This window comes from Callospermophilus lateralis, unplaced genomic scaffold (genome assembly GCF_048772815.1).
Source record: "Callospermophilus lateralis isolate mCalLat2 unplaced genomic scaffold, mCalLat2.hap1 Scaffold_107, whole genome shotgun sequence".
Classification (NCBI taxonomy): domain Eukaryota; kingdom Metazoa; phylum Chordata; class Mammalia; order Rodentia; family Sciuridae; genus Callospermophilus; species Callospermophilus lateralis.
Genome location: NW_027510917.1, coordinates 888,811 through 895,511, shown reverse-complemented (window position 1 = coordinate 895,511; position 6,701 = coordinate 888,811). Strand labels below are relative to the sequence as shown.

Sequence of the window (6,701 nt, the reverse complement as noted above, 5' to 3'; positions counted from 1 at the left end):
AGCCCCATCTGTTTCCCCATTGGGCAGGCAGTTCTAGGCTGTCAAGAAGGGCATAATTTTGGAGGCTTGGCTCAGCAGGCAACCCAGCCAACCCAAGGGGTGGTGGGGCTCTCTGGCTAGAAATTCTTGCTCAGAGCAGGAACAGCTGTGTCCTGAAGAGGGTTTGTGAAACCCTTTTTCCATGTGCATTTCTGTGTAACAGTCAGGTCATCATTTTGGAGGCAAGCCCCTGGTCTTTAATCCAAGTCCGTGAAAGACAGTTTTCCCCTCTTCTCCCAGCTTTAGTATCCTCCTTTGTACAATGAGAGACAGACTGGATTATTCTCAGGTCCCTCTGGTATTCCATCCTAGCCTCCCAGTATAGAGGCTTTGGGAGGGCAGAATCCTGTTCCTGCCTTAGTTTCCCCACCTGTGTTGTGTGGGCACAGGGCTGGGCAAGAAGTTATTGAGCAGTGAATGAACATCCCAGTCTCTTTGTGGATGGCTGTGCTTGGAGATCCAATCATCTGGAATGTCTCAGGAATAAGGTGGGAAGGAGGCAGGTACTTTCAGGATGGCATCTCTCCATCAGCTATAAGATCCTCAGTGTCCTGGGATGGGAGAGAGGACTTCAGATTTCCCAGTTCAAATCCACTGGATCCTTGGACTGGAGGATTATTTTGTGCTGGGTTTCAGATCCTAAGAGTCAGTTTTGTATATTCTGGGAGCTAGAATGGAGTCCAGGATTCCTGGTTTTAAAATCTAAGGGAACTTTGTGAACATTAGGGATCATTCTCAAACCCCAGGAGGCACTCTATCAGGGCTTTCTGGAGACATGGGCATCCTTGATCCTTGACCGAGCAACAGTGGTCATGGTCTAATGGTCCCAATCTCTTCATCCATCCATCCATCTCTCCATTCACCCAACATCTATGGAGAGTCTACTATGTGCCAGGGAGGGCCTATCTCTCACAGATAGGCATCCCATAGTCAAGATCACACACACACTCACACTGGCATCTGTGTTCCAACTTACACAGAGGCCACTTACTCTCTTGCTGTCACCTCAGCCACAGTCACACCCACATTCCCCAAATAGGAACCACTATGGAAAGGTCAGAGAAGAAACTGGATAGCCCACCCTTCTCCCAGACTTCATGCCAGGGGGTTTGACTCCTCCTTTCTTTCCATTTGCCCACTTGAAGCCCTCCCTTCTCTATTCACAAGCAGCGAGGAGGACATGTAGACAGACTTCTGAGAACCAGAAGTCCACAGGTATTGGGTATGTGAAGGGGTCCTAGGGCCTTCAGATTCCTCAAACATCAGACTCCCAAGGATGCCCTCCCCCAGCCACGCTGTATGCAGATGGTCCATCTGATGAGCAACAATGTCCAGGACTAGGCTCAGTGACAAATCCGCTCTGTCATTTCCCTCTGTAGAGACACAAGGTGAGGAGGGGTCAGTCTGAATTCATCTTGCCAGATAGCCACTTCCCAAACCATAGGACCCAACCATTCTTCTGTTTGAGCCTGGCCCCTCCCACCCTGGACCCCAACTGTAGCCCGAAGACTGGATTCACTGTAGCATGGAATCCATTGTCGAACAAATTGCTTCCCCTAACGTATTCACTTGGCTATTTGAATTCTGTATAGTAGGCAGCCTTTGGATCTGAAAACTCCCAAAAGCTAGCCTTGGCAGGGGAGGCAATGGAGTTTTGGCCTCACCAGTGGCTCCAGCTCCTGCTGGTCTACCAGGCTGAACTCTCGAATGAAGTAGTAGAAGTGCTTGTAGCAGGTGTTGACGTGTGCTTCTGCCCCCATGCTAAGGATGCTGTCGAAGTGGTGGATATAGACATGGACAAATACTCGGAAGAGATGGGTCAGGATCTTGGTACAGACCTGCTGGAAGTTCTTGGGGAAGGGAACTCCTAGAGGCCAGAGAGGGACAGAAAGAGGGATCAACATTCTACTGACAAAATTTTGCCAACCCTCCCCACACAGACAGCTTTTGCTATTTTTTTTTTCTCCCCAGTACATATCTCAGCACATTTGTCCCGGAGAGAGAGAAAAACAGAGAGGAGGACAGGGAGCGGGAGCCAGAGACAGTCAGACAGACAGACATGTTTTGTTATCTCCCATGTTTTTTTTTTTTTTTCTCCCCAGTGCTGGGGACTGAATCCAGGACCTTCTGCTTGCTAGGCCATTCTAGACAAGTGCTGTGCCACTGAGCTCTATCCCCAGCCTCTCCCATAGTTTAGTTTTTAATGAAGCACAGATATGACTGTGCCTCCCTGCTGCTGAAATGTAAATCAGCTTCTAAGTTTTCCCATCGTCTAAAGCAGGGCTTTGCACCTTTGTTGCTGGTGACTGATCAACCCTTCTCAGATCATGATGACAGTTATGGCTCAAACTCTCCCCAGCAAGTTGTGTATCTGCAGGGATGCTCACATCACACCCTTGTATATAAATTCCAAGGAGGGCTGATTTGGGTCTGCAGGGCTGGGATTGTGGCTCAAGAGATAGAGTGCTTGCCTAGCACCTGTGAGGCAATGGGTTCAATCCTCAACCCCACAGCAAAATAAAATAAAAACATTGTATCCACCTAAAACTAAAAAAATATTTAAAAAGTTTTGGGTCTGTTTTTAAAATCTTGTGCCTTCAGGACTAAGTCCTAACTTCCCAACATGGCATTGCACAAGGTCTTTCATAATCTGATTCTGACCTCTCTCTACAGCCTCATCTTGAATCCCTCCTCTTTTCAACATTCACACAGCAAGTCCCAGACTCCCAATGATTAAAATTACTAATTACTAGAACCAGTTCATATATTCCTCATTTTTTCAAATATGCATTAGCACAAAGAACCTTCTATCTGTGAGCCTGCCCCTAAGCTGGGTCTTTTGAACCTTAGGTCTCTAAATCCTTACAGTTTGGCTGATGGGTCTGATAACCATTCTAGATATGAAAAAATGGAGGTGGTGCTTAAAGATTAAGTCACTTGCCCATTGCCACATAATTATTAATTAGTACAGACTGGAGGCAGGATTCAAACCCTCTTTATACTACATGGCAGCAACCCTCAGAAGTAAATAATAAAGACCCTGCCCTTGGACCTGTGGAAAAGGTAGTTTGTGCACAGCCCCCTATGCTCCCTTATGCTCAGGGCAGAGGTCTTGTGGTTTACATCCTCTACTCCATTGTGGCAGAGTCATCCAGGGTTAAAGGTATGGATATCTGGGGGTATGGATATCTCACAAGCCCAAGGGTATAAAGCTGGAAGGGAACAGAGCCCAGATTCAGGACCATACCTGGCTCATCCAGCCCCACAGTCCCCTTTCTCCCTCATTGCTCTTGGTGGGATTAAGCCTTCCAGGTTCAGCCCAGGCCCCTCACACTTATCCTTCCCATCAAGACATTGGGTCCTGGTCTCATAACACAAGACATTAACTCTGGTTCTGACTCTTTCCTAATTCAGTGCACTTTCCCTCTTGGCCTCAGTTTCCTCCTATGTAAAATGAAGGTACTATTGTTGGGCACGATAGTACAGGAAATGGCAGCCACTGGCTGGGGAGGAGCTGTGGGCATTGAATTGTGACTCAGTGCCAGGCTTTCCTCAGCATTCAGACTTCTCCCCTCTGGGCCTGACCACCCTGCCACACCCATCTCTGAGTCTTATAGCCTTAATAGAAATGAGCATGAGGCTGGGTGGGAGCAGGAGCCCAGGATATAGGTGGGGCTGCTGTGATGCACACACTGTCATGCCTGCTCAGCCCCTGGGTGAGGAAGCAGAGCCAGGGTGACATCACTCATCTCCCTCACCGCCCTCATCACCCAGGCTGCACAGTTGAGATAAGAAAATACCGCACAAGGGAAAATTCTGCCCTCAGAGCCTTGGTCTACAGTAAAGATATCATCTAGGTTCATCCAAGTTCCAATCTCTTCTCTTTCCTGGGGCCAGGAATCAGAGGGAACTCCCAGAGGATGGAGTAAGATCAGCCCAAGAAGGCAAACCTGTTACAAATAACTTGGGGCACCTGTTCTGGAAGGTTCTGAGAATCATGGTCTTGCAGGCATGGTCTCTGGTGGGGCACTCATGCTTGGGTCAAGAGCCCCCAAAGGGAATCAGACAGTCCTAGTTAAATAGCTGGCTTGAGCACACTGTCATCAACCTCTTCTTGTATGATAGCAGAATGAAAGTAACCTACCCTCCAGAATTGCTATATGAAACTAAATGCCTCAGCTATGGATTGGGCTCCTGGGGGCTCCCTCCCTTCCTGGCTCTGCTGACCCTCCAACCAGGTGGTGTTCACCAACATGCGTGGGAAAGACATCCTCATCATTGATGAGGCCCTCAATCCAGTCCATGAGTAATGCCATATAGCGTGGCGGGGAGAGCTTGGCCGGCCGCCAGTACAGGCGCTCGTCCTGCCAGCGGTATTCGTATCGGGGCCCGCCGGCCATAACCGGGCAGTTGGACTCACTGCAGCGCTCCGCCATGGTGCCATAGATGAGGTTGATGCCGTTGAAGAAGTCCACCATGTGCACAGCGATCCAGTCATCGATGTTCTAGCCAGGAGGCAGCCTCACCACACTGCGCAGGTCCTGGCCCGACTTGAGTGATGCCTGTGCCTTCTTATAAAGCTCGAAGCGCTGTGTGCCTGGCTCAAAGCGCTTTCACGGCCGGAACGTCTTGTCCTTGGCATACACCTGCTTCAGGCAGAGAGCCATGGCTAGGCTTGGTAGGGCCAAGTGTCCAGGGGCAGGGATATGAGGATGCTCTGCCAAGCACAAGGGCGGGGGTCGGTGGTCAGGGCCTTATCAAATGGGCTCTGACTTCTCAACACAATATTTGGGTCTCACCTCTCAGCCTGAGATCTGCTCCCTCCACCTGGAATGGAAATCCTCATCCTCCAGGCCTAGGGCCCCACCCCTTTCCAGGCTACCTTGTTCTCCTTCTACTACCCACATGCACCTCTTATCTTGTTTTGTTTCCTCTGCATCTCATAGTGGGCTGGGTCTGGGCTCCAAAGATAGAGACAACTGAAGGCTCAACAGGAGACAGGGCCCTAGAAGAGATGACTGACCTCTGGGAGCCCCACCTGTTTAATGTGGGAGAGCCTAGCTGCATTGTGCTGTGGAGAGAGGGAGGGCCCTGGCCTCCGCTTCCTCTGGGATAGTTTATCTGGCCACTGAGGATTCCCAGGGAGCAGGAGGGACTTTTCTACCAAAAATGTCCTTTCCTTTTTCTTTACTCTGAAATAGGAAAGGGCCCTCATGTGGCCAGCTGGGTGGCCTTTGAGTGTGGCCACAGGCACTGGAGGAGGGGGAGGGTGGCCAGCCTATAAGAGCACTGCTTCCTCTGACAATGGCTGGAGGTTCTTCCTTTCAAGCCAGCCTCCTCCTGATCAAGTCTCTTGGGCCTTCCCCCTGCACCTGAAACACTGTAAACATTTCTACCACATCTACTGCACCTGACACTGGAGGGTAGGAGAGTGCAGTCAGATTTACCCGGCTGAGCCCTTCTAGAGTTCAGACATGCAATGATTTTTTCCATTGCCCCCTACAATGAAAGTATCCCAGACACAGAATAGACTTGGGAGAGAGGCAGCAATCAGCTCCAGACAAAGATGCAAGAGTGCTGGGTTCACCACTGGATTGCTCAGAGACACCTGTAGCACCATAGATTTAACCCATTCAATTCCTGTGTCACTTTGATACAGCCAGATTTTTGAGCATCTGAGGGCATCATCTCATCTCCCCTGTGAGTGTGTGAGCTATTGGGAAATGCAGACTGAGATACCTGCTGAGACTGGAACTTAGCCACAAACTGAGCACTGACCCTGGCCCCAGACTGAGCCCTAAGGCCAAGTATAAGCTAATCAGTGAGCTTGGGCTCCAGGCTGAAGCTGGAGGGCTCTGACTTGGCCTTGACCCTGGTCAGTCTGAGCCCTAACTCTAGGCCCACAATGAAGCTTGAATACAGTCAAAGACAAAGCCTGGTCTTGAATTCAGAGTGACTGAGTGACATTGGAGCATTTTCCTTTCTCACATATCTGGTAATTGTTGGGACAAGACTGAGGAAGGGAGGGTGGGAACAAGGTGACAACTGTTTGTAGCTAAAGGCATGCCACATATGGGCAACAAATCAGACTAATGGAGGAGATGTTGGAACAAGGGTCCTTCCTTATACCCATAATAGGCAGGCCAGGATGGTTACTACAGGCAATTTGGAGAGGCCTCCCAGCAGGCTTTTGCCCTCTGGGAAAAAAACCTTGAACATGTGGAAGTTCCTCTCATCCATCATGACCCATTAATTTCTTCCTGAAGAAGTGCCAGGACCTGAGCTTCTTTTCTCATCTCGTTTTCAGGTACTAGGAAATGAATACAGATCCTTGCACATGCTGGGCAGCATTCTACCACTGTACTACATCCCCAGTCCAGCACCTGAGCTTCCTGAAGCAAAGAAGAGGAGGTATCTAGGCTTTAGTTTTCATCTCCATTTCAAACTCTGTTTGGGGTAGGTGCTTCCAGAATCACTCACACACACTGCCATTACGTGGGGGTTCCTGGGTGCTCTGCTTTTACATGGCCCCTTTTACTGAGAGTTATAGACATCCTGGCATTCAACTCCATACCCTACCTCTCTAGCCCCACCTTCCTCTTCCCTACACAAACTACTTTGCTTCTTCCTGATGTCTGAACACACCTCCCATTCTACGGTCT

At 49.6% G+C, this 6,701-nt stretch overlaps 1 pseudogene; it reads right to left on the bottom strand.

Moving 5' to 3' along the window:
- Positions 1 to 1,382: 1,382 nt before the first annotated feature.
- Positions 1,383 to 4,706, bottom strand: LOC143386244 (MOB kinase activator 3C-like; annotated as a pseudogene).
- Between the last annotated feature and the right edge of the window lie 1,995 nt (positions 4,707 to 6,701).